This window comes from Nomascus leucogenys, chromosome 16, assembly GCF_006542625.1.
Source record: "Nomascus leucogenys isolate Asia chromosome 16, Asia_NLE_v1, whole genome shotgun sequence".
NCBI lineage: Eukaryota > Metazoa > Chordata > Mammalia > Primates > Hylobatidae > Nomascus > Nomascus leucogenys.
The window spans coordinates 49,065,814-49,084,809 of record NC_044396.1 but is presented as its reverse complement, the minus strand read 5'-3'; the positions used below and the strand labels follow the sequence as shown (position 1 = coordinate 49,084,809).

The 18,996-nt window shown below is 43.4% G+C and overlaps 1 protein-coding gene across 4 annotated transcripts in view; it reads right to left on the bottom strand.

Moving 5' to 3' along the window:
- Positions 1 to 18,715, bottom strand: part of CHD7 (chromodomain helicase DNA binding protein 7) — a 183,817-nt gene extending 165,102 nt beyond the window's left edge. For 2 of the 4 annotated variants that reach the window (XM_030795499.1, XM_030795498.1), the window contains exon 1: positions 18,370 to 18,693. The gene's annotated coding sequence lies outside the window, so the exon portion shown is untranslated. Of the gene's footprint in view, positions 1 to 17,658; positions 17,908 to 18,369 lie in introns of those variants that run through there. The other 2 variants (XM_030795497.1, XM_003256021.4) reach the window with 2 other exon arrangements.
- Positions 18,716 to 18,996: the final 281 nt, after the last annotated feature.

Here is an 18,996-nt window from a genome sequence, read left to right as displayed (position 1 = left end):
GCAGTGAGCTGTGACTGTGCCACTGCACTCCAGCCTGGGTGACAGACCAAGACCCTGCCTCAAAAAGAAAGAAAAGAAAAAGAGGAAGAGAAGAGAAGTCAAGTCATACTACTAGACACCAAGGCTCTGCAAATCTTTATGCTGCTCATTTCCATGTTCTCTTTACTAAGAAACAAAGCAAGCCTTAACAATATTAACTATAGTTCAATTCAATGAATGTTTGGTATAAAATACGCCAGGCATTGAGGAAAGGACTATCAGCTACCTTATTTATAAGCAAGAAAACAGGAACAGGTTATCTGCCCAAGATCCCAAAGGCAGAGAGTACTGCAACTAAGCTTTGAACCCAGGCAGCCTAACTCTAGAGCCCTTGCCTCTAACCTTTATGCCATATTACCTCCTCCAACCTCTAATTATATATTTGAGAAATCTTTAAATTGCTATCATTTTATATGAAATTATTCTTTCCTATGGCTGGTGGAGGAGGAATCTCTGACATCATTATAATTGGTCCACCTACCCTATATTCTTCCTGTATTGGCCTCACCCTAACTGATGCAAAAATCCTCTCAAATTATCCTCGATACAGAAAGGTAAAGGGGGTCCTTCCCTGCTTTGTATTGCTGAGTAATTTGATTTTAAACTTCTGACAAACAGGAACCATTCATTTTCCTACTTTTGCTTATGTACAATGTAAGCACTGGCCTAGTGAAACTTAGAACGTATACTCAAATACTTGATAATTGTCAGTCAGGCTATAACTGGTTAGCAGTACATTTCTTGTTTTACTGTGAGTTTTAATAGATTTTTGGCATCACTCCTGTGGAACAGTCTTGGTGACACTGTTTTATGGTACCCAGTGTGTTGACAGCAGTCTGGCAGATTAACACTATAAAAAGTTGACCACTGTTTACATTCGGTCCAGTAGCTGAGCAGGGTCACGTTCAAACACCTAACTCATGAGTGCACCTATGCTGTACTCTACATGCTGTGCACAACATAAGGAGCAAGATCAGAGGTGGCACCACGTGTGATTAAAGTGACATACATAGCTGGGACATCTTTTTGCTAAAGATTAGAGATTCAAGTTCCAATTTCAGATGCATTTAGGTGAGTGTCCTTTTTGTTCCATACACCAAATTGAAAAATACAAGTGACTGCAAACTGAGGTTTTTGTGTTTGTTTTTTTAACTACTAGATTTCATCAATTCCACAACTTTTTTTTTTTGGTATTTCGATGTATCAGAAATAGAACACATCTTACAACTGACACCATCTTAAATTTAATGCAATACAGTAATAAAATGAAGTTGCATATATTCTGGATTCTGCGGTTCTCAAGTCTTATGTTACCAACAACCCATTTATTATTTTGGGGATAATGTTAACAATTTGTCTCTGTTTTTCCTTTTCTTATCCTCCTGTTTGCTATAGAAGATATAATAACGTTTGAGGGTAAATTAAGGGTAACATAATGTCAAGGAGACAAAAACTTTGAAGCTATTTTATTATAAGTGCAAAGCTATTGCCCTCCTGTGAAGAAAATACAGCCTGAAAGCTTTTCCAGGCTGTCTGCAGCTCAAATGTGTTTCTTCTATGAGAAAGATACAATTCCAAGGTGAAAGAGCTCCAGATGTTAAAGTCTTCCTACTAACCTACACCAACTAACTCCAAGACAGAATAAGCCGTTTAACTTCAGTTCAAAAGTCTCAAGAGGCTTCTCTCCTACCTCCCAAATATCAAAATCATGCTCACATATTTTAACAAATAGGTGAGATGCACAGAAGCTAGCACTAAATAGGTCTGAAATCTGAGAGCTAAATGTGCAGCTAATATTAATCAAATTCAGATCTCACCTACAGAAAAATTTTAAAAATTATTCTTATGTTCCTTGATTTCAGGAAACTTAAAAAAAAAAGTGGGGGAGGTTCCAATTAAACTTAACTTACTGTAAAACAAAATTTCTTTGAGATTAAAAAAAGCCAAAACTGCCAAGCAATCTAGAAAAGAAAAAAAAAAACACAAAATTTGAAAGTATTGTTTCAGATATATCGCTGGTTAAAATTATGGAAAATTATGGTACCTAAAAAAAGATTTTCCTGTCTGTACCACAAAATTACTGAAAAACTGTCAGAGTCCTTCCTTCCATATACAGTATCAGAGAGTTTCTTGAGTTTTACAATCCTTGCAGTATAAAATTTAAAATATTTAAAAAGTAGAAAGACTGAAGTAAAAAAAAAAAAAAACTACCTGCAATCCAAATAATTAACATTAGTTGTGTGCTAATGATGCAACAAGCACTGTTGGAGCATTTTAGATGCACTGTTCTGTTAATCCACATAAGCCTGTGAACTAGTAAGTACTGTTACTGCTCCCATGTCACAGTTGAAGAAACTGAGTCTTAGATCAATTAAGTAACTGGCCTGTGGTCATGGAGCTGGTAAGTCACATAGAACTAGTAAGTCACTATCCAAGGTCACACAGTTAGTTAAGTGGTCAGGCAGATTCAAACCACATCTGTTTAACTGTGGAATTGTAGCTTTTAACTAAGTGAAACTGCCACTCCCTAAAACTAATAATTTTTTAAATTGATGTATTTCCCCTAGTCTTTTCTTACGTTTATAATTTAATTTGTATTGTTGTAGACACCTGGTCATAGAAATATTTTAAAAATTAAAAAGTAAAAATTGAATTTGTATAAAACTGATCATGATACAGTTAATATGTTCTTTTGTACTCTTGCAAGCTTCATATTTTTCAAAAACATGATTTTCAGTGCCTGCATGATATTCTAACATGACTATAGCATAAATTTAACCATTCTCAATTTTTCAATGTCAAAAAGAAATGCTGTGGCTTATAACAGTTGACTGGATTTTAGATTTTTCCTTGGGATAGGTGACTGGTACAACAGGAATGGCCATTTGTAAAGATCTTTATACACACAGTCTCTACTTTCTTTACCAAAAAAAAAAAGAAGTTTATACTTATGAAACTTCAGGCAACAGTGAGGGTGCAGGTCTCACCATATTCTAGCAGCATAAAGAATATTTTTAAGTCTTGGCTAATTTAATAAGGAGGAGAAGTATATCATTTTAATTTAACTTGCACTTTTAAATTATTCCATAATTTGGAAATTTTTGTGTTTATTGACAATTAAGTTTGCTTTCTATACATTACCTACTTATATCCTTGACTGCTTTTCTTTCAGACTGCAATTGTTTCTGTTTTATTCTCTCACAGAATATGTTGATGTGCCTTTTTAATAGACCCATACACAAGTACTAGAGCTGTTAAAGCATAAAACATGAGACAATGCTTCCCAACGTTACAACACACACATCCAAAAGAAAGGTCAAGTATGCTAAGATGATAAACTTCAATTTCTAGTACCTGCATTTCTGTAGCCCTCTTGTGCTATTATCATTGTGCTATTTTGATTCCGAAAGTATAATACTAACATCAAATTCTGTCCCATTATTCTGACTGTACCCAATGTTATAAGGATATTTATAAAAACAATGTCAAATTATATGTTCCAAAATCATTTTTATAAGAAGTTTATTTTAAAACTTGTTTTTAAATGTTAGATACCTATTTTCTTGAGCTGTAAGTTGCAGACCTTTATCAATGGAGTAGCTTTATTTCTAAACCTTTCTAAGGTGATCTTTCTACACATCTCTCCCTGCTCAAATGTTTTCTATTTTGGATCAAATCTAAGTTCCAAATGTCAACCTTACTTCTCCTGAAAGGAGGCTTTCTAAGCTATTCTCCGCTCCATGCCAGGCCTTGTGGAGCGGCTCCTTGTCCCTGTTCCCCCTACCCTGAATGTCCATGGCCGCATCCCACCCTGAACGTCCATGGCTGCATCTTTTCCTCTCTCGGTCCATTTTCCCTGCCTAGCCAAAGCTCTACCACCTCCTGGTTGGGCTATTTCAACAGCCTCTGACATTTTGCCTCTAGTCTCTCTTCAACTGCAATCCATCACATGCTGCCAAACTAACCTTTCAACTCCATTTCCATCACGTAATAGAAGTCAGAATCTCACTCAGTCTAAGCTTCCAATTTCACCACTGCTCAACCTCCCCCTACCTATCCAACCTGCTGACCCCCTCCCTCAAGGCAGGCTAACTGATCTTCCCTGAGTCCCAGAAGACTGGTCCTTGAATTGAAGGTTGAAGTGGGGAGAGCAACAGGGGGTGGCAGTGGCTGTCTTGCTCTCCCTGGGGGCCATAGCTCCTGCAAAGCTGCCCTCCCGGGAGGACACCAGAGACAAAGGGCTCCTGCCCTGGTCCTTGCAGGATGTTCTGGGCTGGCCACCTGCTCCCTGCCAGGACCCTTGGCTGACAGCCTCTCCGTGATTTTTTTCACATTATCACTCAGTTCCTCTAACTTATCAAAGGAGAGGGCAAGTCACGCTTTCTGATTTCTTTCTCCACTATACAATGACTACAACACATCACACCTTCTTAGCAGTTAATTACAGACTGTGCTGTCCTGTTCCACAGGGTCATAAGTGTGTTAACCTGCTCTACCTAGCTAGGAGTAACATTTTTAGTATCTCCCACAGAGCTTAGCAAGCCATAATCTCACATCCGCACACCTTCACAAACATTAAAGTTATACCGACAAGTTAGCAGCAACAGCCTAAAGATCCGCCTGCTCATGGTTCTTATTTATCTTTGAAAAAAGTTAGTAACATTTTTCACCAGGCACATCTACATTTCCAAAAGCCAAAAAGATTTTGTTATAAGCCTCACACCGAAATTGCCGTTTGCTCTTTAGAGATGTCAATCTGAAAACATTATTGAATTCTTTCCTTGTTTTTAGTGGCCATGCCTTTGCATTCATTAAAGTCCTTCTTAGAATTGCCACGGTCATGGTTCTTTATGTAAAAGTTCACGCTTATGAGTTTGGATAGGCCCAGCTTTCTGAAACCCACCCAAGGGCCCACTGGCAAGGCAGGTGACTGCTCTGATGCTTGTGCCACCAAATGGTTCCATGGTGCTGGCATGACACGCTACAGGACAGTTCCCCAGGGGGGCTCACAGAAGCAACCAGCTCCTCCCCAAAAGGCCTTCAGCTGCTAGCTGGATCATTTTCCCTCGGATATAACATTATACAATTGACATTGTTGTGCTAACCTACAAAAGCAATGGGCTAACCCACAGTGTCCCGCCAGTACCTAACCATAATAAAGCTACCATGGGAAAATGTGTTCCAATCAGATGCCAGGAATGTGGTAATGGGTTTGAGGAGGCCAGAATAACTCATCTCCTCTTCCTACCCACATTCTAATCCAGCTGGGAGAGGGCTGAGCAGGGGCTAGCACCTCAGTCGCTGAGGAGGCCAGGGAAGAACAGGCCATAGGCACAGGGCAACCTTGCCCTGCCCAAGACAGGGAGCCTGGACACTAAACTGTTGGGGCTCAGCAGCAACAGAGGTCTTGCCTGTGGAAGGCACCCCACAAGCCCTGCCAGAGGAGCAGAGCTGGAGGGGGGACCCTCTCTCTGCAGGTGCCCCAAGGAGGGCTGAGCTGCAGGAGCAATGGGGTGGCAAGGTCTGAAGAGCGCAGCAGACACACAGGAACTTGTTCCACAGGGGGGCAGGAAGGAAGCAAGGAAAGGTCCCCCTAACATGGGTCTTCGCTGTACTCTCTCCACCCGTGCAAGTTGACAGTGACCATAATGACCTAGCAGGCCTGGGACTGCGCTCTGACCAAGGGGGTGTCAGGGAGGGCACAACATAGTGGAGGGAACAAAGATGCCAACAGGCCAGGACACAGGAAGTGGAGTCTGGAGCAGCCCATCAGCTGGGCTTCCAGGACCTGATACCACCAGTGCAGACTCGCAGTGCAGAGCCTAAGTTCAAGAGGAAGGGCTGAGCTTGAAGTTTACACTCAAAGACCATCATTCCCTCCTCCCCATGCAACTCAAGTACCGATTATGACTTTACTTTTTCTGCCTGGGGGATAATGGACAAGCACCTTCTAAGCACATCTCAGAACAGTGAGAAAAGGAGGATGGGGGTTCCTTACACGAAGTAGAGTATCAGGAGGGTAAAAGATGCACAAGTAAACTGTACAAATACATGAATTAATGCTTTAATGCCTTGAATAAAAGATTCATTTTTCTTACCTCTCGCCTGGTATTAGGTGAAACAAGTCAAATCACTCACTAGATCAATAGCAGGCTGAAGCAGTGTTATAAAGAAGTAAAGAGTCATGTTACAGGTTTGCCAAATAAAGACACTATTATTGTTGATATTATTATGGTAGTGATCCATAATGTCGGCTGGGCACAGACACCTGTAATCCCAGCACTATGGGAGGCCGAGGTGGATCAGCTGAGGTGAGGAGTTTGAGACCAGCCTGGCCAACATGGCGAAACCCCATCTCTACTAAAAATATAAAAATTAGCCAGGAGTGGTGGCACACACCTGTAATCCCAGCTACTCGGGAGGCTGAGGCACAAGAATTGCTTGAACCCAGGAGGTGGAGGTGGGCAGTGAGCCAAGATCACGCCACTGCACTCCAGCCTGGGAGACAGAGCAAGACTCCGTCAAAAAGAAAGAAAGAAAGAAAGATGCCAATGACATGGGCAGCTCCCTGACCTGAAAATACTGAGCTGCAGAAAATGACAGGGAGTCGGCAACTGTCAACCATTTTGCTAGGTACGGCCTGGGTTTTTGTGCCACTCCCATAGCCCAACCATTCACCATACCGAGACAACAGTAAAACAACAACAAAAATGAAAATTGTGGTGCTACAGCAGTGGCACTGCCTGCCAGCCAGCAATTCAGCTATAGCAGCATCACCACCTGTGTGCTCCACAGTGTGGTGATGCTTATGTCCTTGAAAGGAAAGGAAATTACTTATGTCCTTGAATTGTGTCCTTATTAATGTATCTAACAGCATATAAGACAGTTTTCCTTATCCTGCTGGCCTTTAGCAGCTAAATGGAACGCTCTCAGCACCCCAGAGTAGCCACAAAGTTCCCTATAAAACTGGAGGTTTGCTTCATACACCAGCCCAGATGTTTATTTTATTTTTTTTAATAAGTGGGAACATTGAAAAGTTAACATACTCAATCTGGTGATAAACACAGCTCTGAAAATTAACACAATTAAGACAAATGTTAAAATATTAAGTGCACCAAAAACAGCAAAATTTACATTTTAAGTAGAGGCTTATCATACTCAAGCTAGTCAAGAGTTTATTCAATTGTGACAAGAAAAAAACTATAAACATGTAAAAAAATCCAAAAATATACCATCATAGACTGTTCGTGTGGGAGAAAGCAATATTAAGACTTGGGATTTTTTTTTTTTTTAAATCCCCTGGCAAAGGAACATCCACCCACCCTGTAACATATAAGACTACTGATTTATACATTTGAACTCTATACCTATTTGAGAATATGACTGAGTGTATGACTGTGGAAGACAGTCTGTTGTTCTGTGTGTTCACAGAAGCAGTATGCAAATATTTCACGGAGGCTGCATATTCACACAAGTTAACGCAAATACGAGGAACAAGTACTGTGATCTAGAGCCAAGTGGTATGCTGAGTTTTTTCGAAGGCAACTCTAGTCCTGTGCAGCAAGATAAAGATGCTAAGTGAATTACATCTTGGATAAACACTGAGAGAAACTTTGAGGAAGTCAATTCTGTAATAAGCTGAATACTTTCATGTCGGCTACGTCTTGGACTGATAAGTTGGAGCACTACTAAGTCTTGTAATGAGCATGTGTCTTTCAGGTTGAAAATGTCTGCCATTGATAAGATACAACATCTGAGGAAAGAGGCCTCACTGACTATAATCTATTAACAGACACCGTTCAGCCTCTCGATTTTTCTCCAGGAGCTGGTGCTAGAAAGTGCAGGTGTGTAAGATCATGATGTTTGTTGTTCCTATCCTTCTAAGACCTAGGTTATTTTGATGGGACTATCCAAAGCGATTTCTGCAGAGCAGTTAATGCTACAGGCTGTTAAATGAACCTGTCCTGCTTTGAGTCCCAACACTACTCATTAAAATCTATGATCTTAGACAAATTTATTAAACAACCTCCTCACCTGTAAAATAGCAATTATTGTTCCTACCTCAGCATTTTGACTAATCCTACTTTAGGATTCAGCAAAAATAGTTCATGTAAATAGCTTAGCAAAATGCTAACTGACACAAACTCTACGCTCCATAAATGTTAGTTACTGACACCAACCCCTTGGAGTCACTGTTCTTTTAAAACTTTTGATACTGATAAGGTGCAAACTTGCAGTAAAGTTAGAATAGTACAAGGATCTCCCATAAATCCACACGTATCAGTTATTTACTTTTTGACTCATTTATTTTGTTATTCCAAGTCATTTTCAAGTAAAGAAATAGAATAGAATAAAATGAAAATTGTCTATACTCCATCTCTTCCATTTCCCTGTCAGTCTGGGTAGCAGTGAGATTCTAAGTAGGCTACCCCAGAGCCCTCCCTTTCCTAAGAAACCTTCTTATGTTCTAGCTGCTACTCACATCCCTGACCCCAACCCAAGCCTACTCCCATTTCAGATACCATCTTGTCTCCTCTTTACATGGTAAAGAGAACTAGGGAGGAAGGGACTGAGGAATCAAAGCTTCTGAGATTTGAGTATCTGGAGCTCCTATAGATTTTGAGAACACCCCGTGACCTCTAGTCTAAATCAGAAAACCGTAATATCCCAGAGCTGATCAAACATGCCTACACCACTGATCATCTAGGATAACATCACCCACCATGTTTGGAGAATTGCAGATTTGGGACAAAGAAGAAAATGACTGTTTCACTAGAAGGACAGCCATAACTCTGGTAGGAGATGAACATCGTCAGGACAAGAGATAAGCACTCCCTCAAACCTGTCACTTTTAGTACCTGGGATATCTGAATCAACTGTATATAATCAACAAGAGAATTAGGCAAATAACATCTGGTTGCACTGATGGACAAAGGTACATAAAGATGTTATTTTCAAATGTCTTCTCCTGAAGAAAAATGAAAATTGTGTAGCCAATCACCATTTTAGGCCACTCATTCTTGTCCAGTCATCTGTAGGATTATGGTTTGAGGGACTTTTTAAAACAAAAGTAAAATCAATACCTATGATTTGATAAGTTCAATGATTAAACTGAACTAATAAAAATAGTAACTACGCAATGAATATGCCATATGCTATACCAAGTGTGTTAGGTAGAGTAGCTCACCTAATCTTCACCATAACCCTGGGCAGTTAGGAGAATTTGTTATATCCATTTTTATGATTTACACCCTTATCCGTCTGACATCAAAACTCAAACTCTCAGCCGCCTCAGAAGGCAACCTCCACAAGAACAACTCTTCTCCTCATCTCCATGTGAGTAGAAGGGCCTTAGGTGTGGAAGGCAAGGACCTGGTGGTTTTAGGTACGAAGACATCCCATGACATATGGCCCCAAAACTACAGCACGCACCAACAGAGGAAGTACAGAAGAAAATAGCCTGGGCTGGTAAGACATAGCAATAGGTAGCATCACAGCATGGCATGGGTATTTTTAACACACCTTTGTCTATTAAGATGGCAACAATGCAAGCTCCAGAGCTGGTCTAGGTGGCAACAGCAGCACGATACTTATGCACGCAGATTGTGGAGTCTAGCTCATCTGGATTCAAATTCCTCCTCCACCACGTGCTAGAAATGTATGGCCCTGGGTAATTTAACTTCTCATCCCTTTTAGTCTCCTCATCTGTAAAATGGGGATAATAATTCTACCTATTACCTAGAGTTGCTCTGATGAGGAAATAAAATGATCCATGACAAGAATCAGCTGAATAACAACCCAACTGGAAATAACAGCTGGTCATTATAGTTATTACTGTTATTTTTAATATTGTTTTGTTATTTCTGCACTATTTTACTTGATTGGCCCAACATACACTTAAGGGTGGGGTACACTGTTAATCAAGATTTTGAAATTCTCAAGATGAATATGTATGATTTTTCTTGCAAGATCGGTACACTTGCGATTAGTGAAAGCAAAATTTCAAGCACAAACAAGGCCAAGTACACAAGAACATAAACACTTTAACAGAGACTTTTAAAAACTTATTTAAGAATGTGGGCTTAACAATTTCAATATAGTGTCAGTTCTAACCATAAATAATTGCTAGGCTCATACACTTCAAAATACATCACCAACTGGCGTATTCTTTTTATCATATTCCTGTGCTCAAACTGATTTTATTATTCACTTAGTATGCTAGCAAGCACTGCCTTGGAAACTAAAGGCATGCTTATAATTCTTCAAGGGACTTCTCACTATTTGACTGCTTAGTATTATGTTAAAGATGTTTAATAGTTTTTAGGTGTGTTGAAATAATATGCACATTTGCTAATTATGTTTTAAATATCAACAGACAGATTTCTAAAATGTTGATGTAACAGGGCACAGTGGTGCATGCCAGTAATCCCAGCTACTTGGGAGGCTGAGGTAGGAAAAGCCTTTGAGCTCAGGAATTAGAATTCAGCCTGGACAGTATTGTGAGACCCCATCTCGAAAACGAAACGAAACGAAACAAAACAAAAATGGATAACAAATAAAATGTTTGTGGTTTCTTTCAAAATAATGAAAAGAGGTCACAGTGGCCATCAAAAAGTTAAAGTAGTTCCCCAAACTTGCTGCAGAACTAGAGAGAAAATTAACTACTAAGGTGCCATGTACCCTTTTTTAGACATACTGCAAATATGGTATAGAAATCTGACTGTTTTACACTGAGGATACTAGGGAAAGGAGGTGATGTGTCCAAACTAACACATGTCTAATTCCATGCCTTTCCCTACACAAAGGCTGGGTGTGGAAACCCAGGTCGCACGCAGTCCCTGCTCAGCAGCAGATGGCTGTTTGCCCAACCTCATCCTGATGAAATACATGGTGGAAAACTCAAATCCACCACATGACCTCTGCTGCCTCCTCAGCCACTACAGATGCTAGGAGAGAAGGCAGGCCCCAAAGAAGCATCCCCTCTATTCTTCCATTAAAGCCACATCCACAGGGGCCTGCGTGCACCTTTCCATTCGATGTCTACACCTCTTAGAAATGATCTCTTACACCCTAAGAATACATGCTGGCCGGACCTAATGACAGAATGTATTTTAAAGAGTTTTTTTTGTTTTTTTTTTTTAAGAAAAACTGGCAAGTTGAAGAAATAGTATTAGATATAAATTGCCACAGAGTAGTTGGCACAAGCCCATCTGAAGCTGAAGTTAGTGCACCAAGTTTTCCTGCCATTCCACACATGGAAACATTCTCCTGAATTTAAGCTTATTCAAATAATTACTCAAAACTACTGCAGGTGAAGGTAAACTTTCACATGAAGCATGTCCCTACAAACAACGCAAGACAGGAAGGAACCCAGAAGACTTGACTGAGTCACAATGGCCACCAGAAAGGCCCATGAGAAACACACAATGACAATAAAAATATCTTTGAAACGGACCCCTAATTAAAGACACTGAGTCCCAGGAAGGTTATCTTTATGCATACAAGAACAAAATTTGATCTATAATAAAAAGGATAACATTATCACCCATATTAGCTGGCAAACACAAAAATACAAATACTTCCCTAAAAAAGCTCCAAAATTACTGTCCCGTATTTTCATAATTTATCTTATATAATATTACAGTCAGCAATTCAGAAGCTTTTCTGGGTGTAACAGCATTGCTCATTTGCCACCAGCAACCATGCTTTATAATCAACTTTTTATAATAACTGAACAAAGTTAACTTTGAAGGTAATTTACTTATTAAACTGTTTTATACATACTCCACTAAAAACCAGGTTAAGTATTCTGATAAACATTGGCATTCTCTACATTTATTTAAATGATGTATTCACTCCTTCCTTGCTTCTGTATGACTACAACCATCTTCTAAAATACAACTCTCTCCGAGGGAGACTGCAGCCCTGAGAACATGGGGGACCTGCCACCCACGTGCCGGGAACCCAGAGACCTTGCCCTAATATGTGACTAGCAACAGAAAGCAGCCTCCGTAAGGGGAGATACAGAAGAACAAAATGTGCCAAGGTCTGGTTACCACAGGATTCTACGCTCAACCTGGAATGAGAAAACTCCTACAAAGTGCTATGTATCAGGCAAGTAACAAGCAAAGTGCTATGTATTCAGCAAGTAAGGCTTCCCTCCCCTCTCCCATTTCACTGAACCCATTCACGTTCATTGATGGACTCCCCACGTCCAACATCTTTTGGTTAAAGCTAGCAGATTACTTTTTTTAAAGTTCTGGAATGCTACTAGCAATGCAAAGGATAAAACAACGTTATCATGGTCCATTATCAGCTACCTCAATCATATGCTACGAAAACTCACAAGCTTCCTTCTCAAATCTTCGGCAAATCTGATTCCTGCCTCTGTGAATAGGATCAGTAGCCAACCAGCCAAGCAGGGAACATGCTAGAAACCTATATGCCCTGAGATCTCCCTCTTGAGAGCGCATCTATCCCCAAGTCCTATTCGTTGAAATTGTTAAATATCTCTCAAATCTGTCCATTTCTCTCCATCCCCATGGCCACCACCAATCTAGTCCAAATCATTGTGATTTCCCTATCCCACAGACCACAACAAAAGCAGGCAGGATATTGTATTGTCCTCTCTGCACCCACCAATTCAATCTTCTTCAAAACACAACTCGCTCGTGTCAAATGCTGCTTAACACTCATCAGTGGCTCCTACTGCTTTTTTCAAAAATCCCAAATTCGATATCCTGAAAGCCCTGACCAAGCTGGATACTGCCTGCCTCGAGTCTCATCTTGCAGTTGAGTGCCTCAAATACACAGCCTCCCTGCAGGTGAGGGGCACTGCCTGAAGTGCCCTCACCTCTTCTTCTGCCATCATTCAGATGGCAATGCTAAAGCCACTTCCTAAGGGGTAATACCCCACCCAACTGACGGAATCCCCAAGTGCTAAGCTCTCACTCCTCCTGGCACCCACTGCATCACACCTATGACCTTACAGTAGCTCTAGTTTCTGTGTGAGTTTCCCGTGTCTTCTCATGTCATCACTATATTGCCAATTCATAGCATTGCATCTTTCAGGTAGCAGGTACCCAACAAACAGCCGAATCAATGAGCAAAACCACAGATGAAACAGGAAGACTAATCACGGTCCAGATTCTGTGGCCATGAAAACCAATCCTGACATGCACAGAGGAAGCAAGACTCAAAGGGTCACTTTAAAAAGTGCCCTAGATTCCACATTAGCATAAGCAAACAAGCCTGAGAGTGAACCAGCCTTTACTGACAAGTTTCTTCATAAATATCTACACTATTTTTTACTTTTAAAAAGACATTTCTAATTTTCAAAGTAAAAGCAGAACAGAAACCCCAAAAAAATCCTCTTCTGAAAAAACAATCATGTTTGCAGTCAGTCACCTAACATTAGTTAAAATGCAACAGGAATCTAGTTAGGGTGATCAATACATGCATCTAAAGTGAAAACAGTTGTCAAATCTTGAAATAATTATCTCTGCATTTTTCTAAATGGATAATCATAGTTTAAAAAAAAAGCCTCCAAAAACAGAAGCAAATTATTGTTGGTTTAGGAACACCTTTAAGAGTTATGTTGTCCTATGCTGTAGGATTCTAAAGCCTGAAGGTACCTTTGAGTCAGAACATGAGCAACAGCCGTACTCTTCCAGAGCCAACAAAGACAAGGCCAGCACCCCTCCTGCACCGGCACAATGCTAGGCACCAGGAAGACAACTGTAACTGACACAAGCTCTGCAACAGTGGGTGGCCAGTCACAGGCAGTTCATTTAATTAATCTCTCTGGGCTTTAGCTTCTTAATCTGTAAAACGAGAAAGTTCAACTAGCTCTCTAAGGTCCTCACACTCTAAATATCCAATCATTCTCTAATGAGTATAAAATGAATTTTATTTGACAATATCATTACAACTTCCTGTTTCTATTTCTTCTTTTTATCATGCAGATGTGATTTCATTTGCAATTTTTAATATACTGACAAAAGTAAAATATGGACACATAGTCATGGTGTTTTAAATTACCTTCCTAGCTCTTAACAACCACCATAATCAGCTATGGACTTCTGCTATCACTGCAACCTGAGTGATACCCAAATGGAAATAAATCATTCCATCTTTGTATTTTTTGTAGAAAAACCAAGCGATTATTGATTCTCAATTTCTTTTATATTTTAACATCAGTCACCTTTGAATGTCAACAATTTTTTTAAGGACTAAATAATAAAGTTTTATAGAGAAAGGGGAAAATAGTACCTCCTGAACTAATGAAACTATAATGGTTTTGGAAACCTGTCTAGAAAAATGCTAAATTCTGAATTTCCAATCGCATGAAAAGAGTAGTTTTTTTTAAGATACACAAATATGCCCACATGAGTGAACAAGACAACTGAAAGGGTCCCATAGAGCCAATATATTGCTGACATCATCTTAATATCACCTAAGATGTTCCTTCTCCATCCTTTTTGGTGAATTTAGCTATGTGACTGTGCTTACTTTTTACATGTAGAAATCATTTGCTGAAAAAGAATCACTCTTACAAAGTTGAAGTTTTAAGAGTCATTTGCTCAGACCTGACTAAACATTTTTATTCTTGTAATGCCATATTTATATTAGATGTTTCTAAGATGGCCATGGTGTCTGCTATCAAACCCAAAAGGTTGTATTTAATGAAAAATGAAAGATAACTATTACTTATAAGTTTATCTTAAAAGTCAAATGTGAATATTTGTTTACCTATAGAACTGCTATTAGACGGTACACTCCCTGAGGGAAAGTACTGCCTTTTATTGTTTTAACCATGGAAGCTTTGCCAAGGTTTGCTGAATCAAAATTAACTAAAGGCATGGTGACTGTGTGGCAAGCAAACTTTTTCAAGCATATGTTGTAATCTTAGATTTGAAAGAACTACACTAACTTTGCACTTACATTGCTTTTATGGGTTACACAGCAGGCACACAGAAGCATTTACAGTGTATTCTCTCATAACAAAATATTTGTTATTTTGACCTAACTGCTTAAAAACTGTAACATGTTATTGACTTCGCATCTGTATGAAGAAACAGTTTTAACATTTCCTTGATGTTACTGTATTACAAAGGCACTCTTCATGGTACTCATTTTAACTCAATAAAAGTAAGGCTAACCTAGAAAGAAGACTCATTATGAAAAAAGTTCAGGAAATGTGCCTGTAAGTTGAACTGATTAAAAACTAGACCAAATACTGGTGAATCGATGAAAGTACTATTTTAAAACTAAGTTACTGAATACATTGTTATAAATTTGACTTCTATATTTTCAACTTGGGAAAAAAAGTTTTTTTCCTTGAAAGAGGAAAATAGTATTTGGGTTTTTAAACATCACCTGTACAACCACTCTATCATTCCTGTATTGTGCCTTCCATGTTAAGACATATAAAAGAAAGTAATTTTTTAAAAAAACTAATTTAAAAATAAGACCATTGATTAAATGAATATAATTTAAAATTCATATACCAGTCTTTTAAAATTATAATTCATTTCTTATCTGAAAACTCATTTGAATCGCGAAAGCATAAACCCAGGATACAATCCATCATGGTTCAATTTAGTGACTCGAACAGAAGGAGAAAAAATTAGAAAATATAAAGAGAATAAAACCCACAGTGCTAGAAAACAGTCCCAATTCTTGAATATCAGGATGAGGAAATTCACCTGTTACAAGCCTGACAAAAATCCATATGTCCTTCTATCAGCAGATTACCAAAAAAGAGAGAATGCCATATTTCCACTATTGGGCAAAATAAGAAAATTTAGCTTCTAAAATTTGCTGCTCAAGCCTTTATCCATTTCCAAATTATTTTACTTTATAACTTTTTTCTACAAGACAGATTTTTCAGGGAAAATAAACTTTTCCTGAGCAAACTGGAAGACATAAAATGTCTCCTATTTATCACCTAGAAAGGCAAACCAAGTCCTACTCCATGCCCCAAGCATCTAGCTTTCAGCCTCTCTATTATCATTGTCAATGAATGGGCCCCAGTCAAATGAAAGCTGCCATTTTAGGGTAAAGACTGGAGGGCTTCTGTTGTGCAACAGCAAGACAAAAACAGTGCGCGACAGATGTACTCTGGGGGCTGGGAGAAGGATTCAACTTCGTAAAATCACTGCTCAAGTTATTTCTGAAATAGGAATTACCTTGTACTTAGACATTACTGCAATCTAAACGTAATTATAACTGGGATAAATCAGGTACCCATGCTGCTAAGGTCACAGTCACTAAGATATTTTTTGTCATCCCTAGACAAGATCAGTGAAGAAATAGACACGTATTTTATTTCCTCTTCGATTACTACGTATACTGAGTACTCCCTCCCTTACCGAGAGAACTGGGGTGAAATAACACTCAACCCCTTAGAAAGGTATCGCCCACTGCAAAGACGGCTTAAATTAAAATTTTTAGAAAATAAAAAATCAGGGCCTCACAAAATCCTTTAAAAATAAATAAAGACATGTAATGTATTCCAGAAATTAAGCCCCCAAAAGAGACACTTTTTAAGATAAGTTATTTAAATCGATTGCTAGATAACATACAATGGGAAACTAAAAAGTATACTTAGCAAGTGGAGCGCTGGATAGTGTATCTAATTCTAGCAATTCAAAAGGAAACTCTCTCCATGTGGGTTGCTACTTTTCTTTTGTCCATTGTCTGTTCAGAAGAGGGGGAAAAAAACTAGTTTAAACCAAGGCGTGAACAGTCTCTAAAAGTGACCTCCAGGAAAAGAGTCCGACCCATAGCAGGAGCACTCTCCGCGCCGCTCGCTTCACGGGGGCGCTCACAAAGCGGGCGGCCGGCCGGGAGTTTGGGGTGCGCTCCCACGGCTCCGGGCTCCTCGAGGCAGAGCCATCCGGAGAAAGGCGGCTCGGTAATGATGGCTGCTCGGGGCCAGCGGCTCCTTCCCCAGAGCCTCCCGACCAGCGCCCCCACCCCCGCCCGGGATCCGCCGCCGCCCCCCCCCGCCGCGACCTCGCCAGCCCCGCGCCGCCGCGCCCGCCCCGCACCGCAGCCCAGCCGGTGCCCGCGCCCCCGCCCGAGCCCCGCGCCCCCAGCGAGTCCAATCCCCGGTGCGAACCAAACAAACAACGCGTCCCCCACCGCCCTCCTTTCCTCTCCCCGCTGACCGCTTGGCCTCCAGCCACCTCGGCCGTTCACGCTCCAAGCCGCGGCTCTCTGCGAGGGCAGAGCGCACCCGGGTCACCTCGGGGGCCACCTGGTGACCCCCCCACCGGCGCTGACCCCCGGCGGGTTGGGGGGCGGGGGAGCCGAGTTGCGTTGGAAGGTTAAAGTCGCTATTATGCAGCTGCCGCCGCCGGCGGCCCGGCCAGCTCGACAAGGTGGGGTCCCCTCCTCGCCGCGCCTCCCGGCGCTCGCCCCGGCCCCGCTCCCTTTCTTCTCCTCCTAGCGCACTTGGGAGCCGCCGGGGAGCCCCAGGAGCCCCCAACTCCGGGCTCGCAACTCCGCGCCCGCGACCGGCACTGGCTGGGCTCGGGACACCTCCCGCGCCGCGTGTTCGCGCTGCCCCCACCCCACGCGGCGCCCCGCGCACTTTCCCCGCCGCCGACCCACCTCGCTCGGTGGCGGTCCCCGCGCGGGCTGGCGCCGCCGCGCCGGGAGGGACGCACTTTGTTCGCGCCGGTGCGGCCGCAGCTCCCGGCGAGCGCGGCGTGGTCGGTCCGAGGCGGGGGGCGGGGGCGGGAGGCGGGGGTCGCCGCCGTCCCCGAGCCGCCGCCGCCGCTGCTCAGCCGCCCCGCGCCCGCGCGCCCATCGCCCGCTCGCACTTGAGTTGGAGCCCAACTTTTCCTCCTTCCTTTTTCTCTCGAATGGAGCCGGCAACTCGTGCTCGGCGCCGGCGGGAGGAAACGCGCTCGCGCTCCCCCGCGCGCAGACACGCTCCCTCCTGTCCCCCGTACCCCCCCCCACGCCGGCAGCACAACAAAAAGCCATTTACATGCGAGGAAGTGACCCTCGGCCGCACCGCGCGCCCCCGCCGCCGCCGGCCCCGCGGACGCAGGCAAAAGTTGGGGCGCCGGGCGGCGCTCGGGACGCGGGTTCGGGCCCCGCGGGCGGCGACGCCGGCGACACTGCGCGGGCGGCGCTGTGCTCCTGCGCTGGCCCTGGCCCCCTCCCGCCCTCGCCCCTCGCCCCTCGCCCCGCACACGCCCAACTCCTCGCTCCCAACTCCTCGCGCGGCCCCGGCCCCGGCCCGGAGCGATTTCCTGCCGCTGCCGCCGCCGCCGCCGCCCCTCCCGGGGGCGCCGGGCGAACTCTCGCGCTCACCGGGTCGGTCGGGCTCCTGCGCTGCCTAGTGCCGAGGGGAAAACAAAACGCAGAGCGGGCTCCGGAGTTGGCTCGGCAGCTGCGGCCAGGGGGCTGAATCCACGGGCACGGAGTTGGCCGGGGGCGAACGGGGCTCTGGTGAGTTTCAGGGTCTCCGGGTCCCCGGGCCGCCTCCTCCGCGGCGCTCCTTTGTGTAATTTCACTCGATTCAAGTTTAATCCGATAGTTCCCGAGCACGAGCGCGTCCGCACCACCACGGCTCAACCCCCGCGCCGCCGCCGCTGCCGCCGCCGCTGCCGCCGCCGCCGCCGCCGCCGCCGCGGCCCCAGCACGCCAGCGCCTGCGCGCGTCCGGCACGCCGCGCGCACCCGAGGCCGCGGGGCCGCGCGCGCCCGCCGCCGGCTCCCTCCGGGCCGCGCCGCGCCCGCGCCCGCGCGCCGCCACCTGACGTCAGGCGCGCCTGGCATAATTTATGCAAGAATTCGGCCGGGGTGGCGGAGGCCGAGGGAGAGGCCGAGAGAAAAGGGGCGGCGCGGAGCTGCAGGGCCGCGGGCCGCGGGCCGCAAGGGCGGGCCGGGCGCCACTTCCCGTCCCCTGGCGGGCGCCGGCGCTACAGGCTGGTTTCCC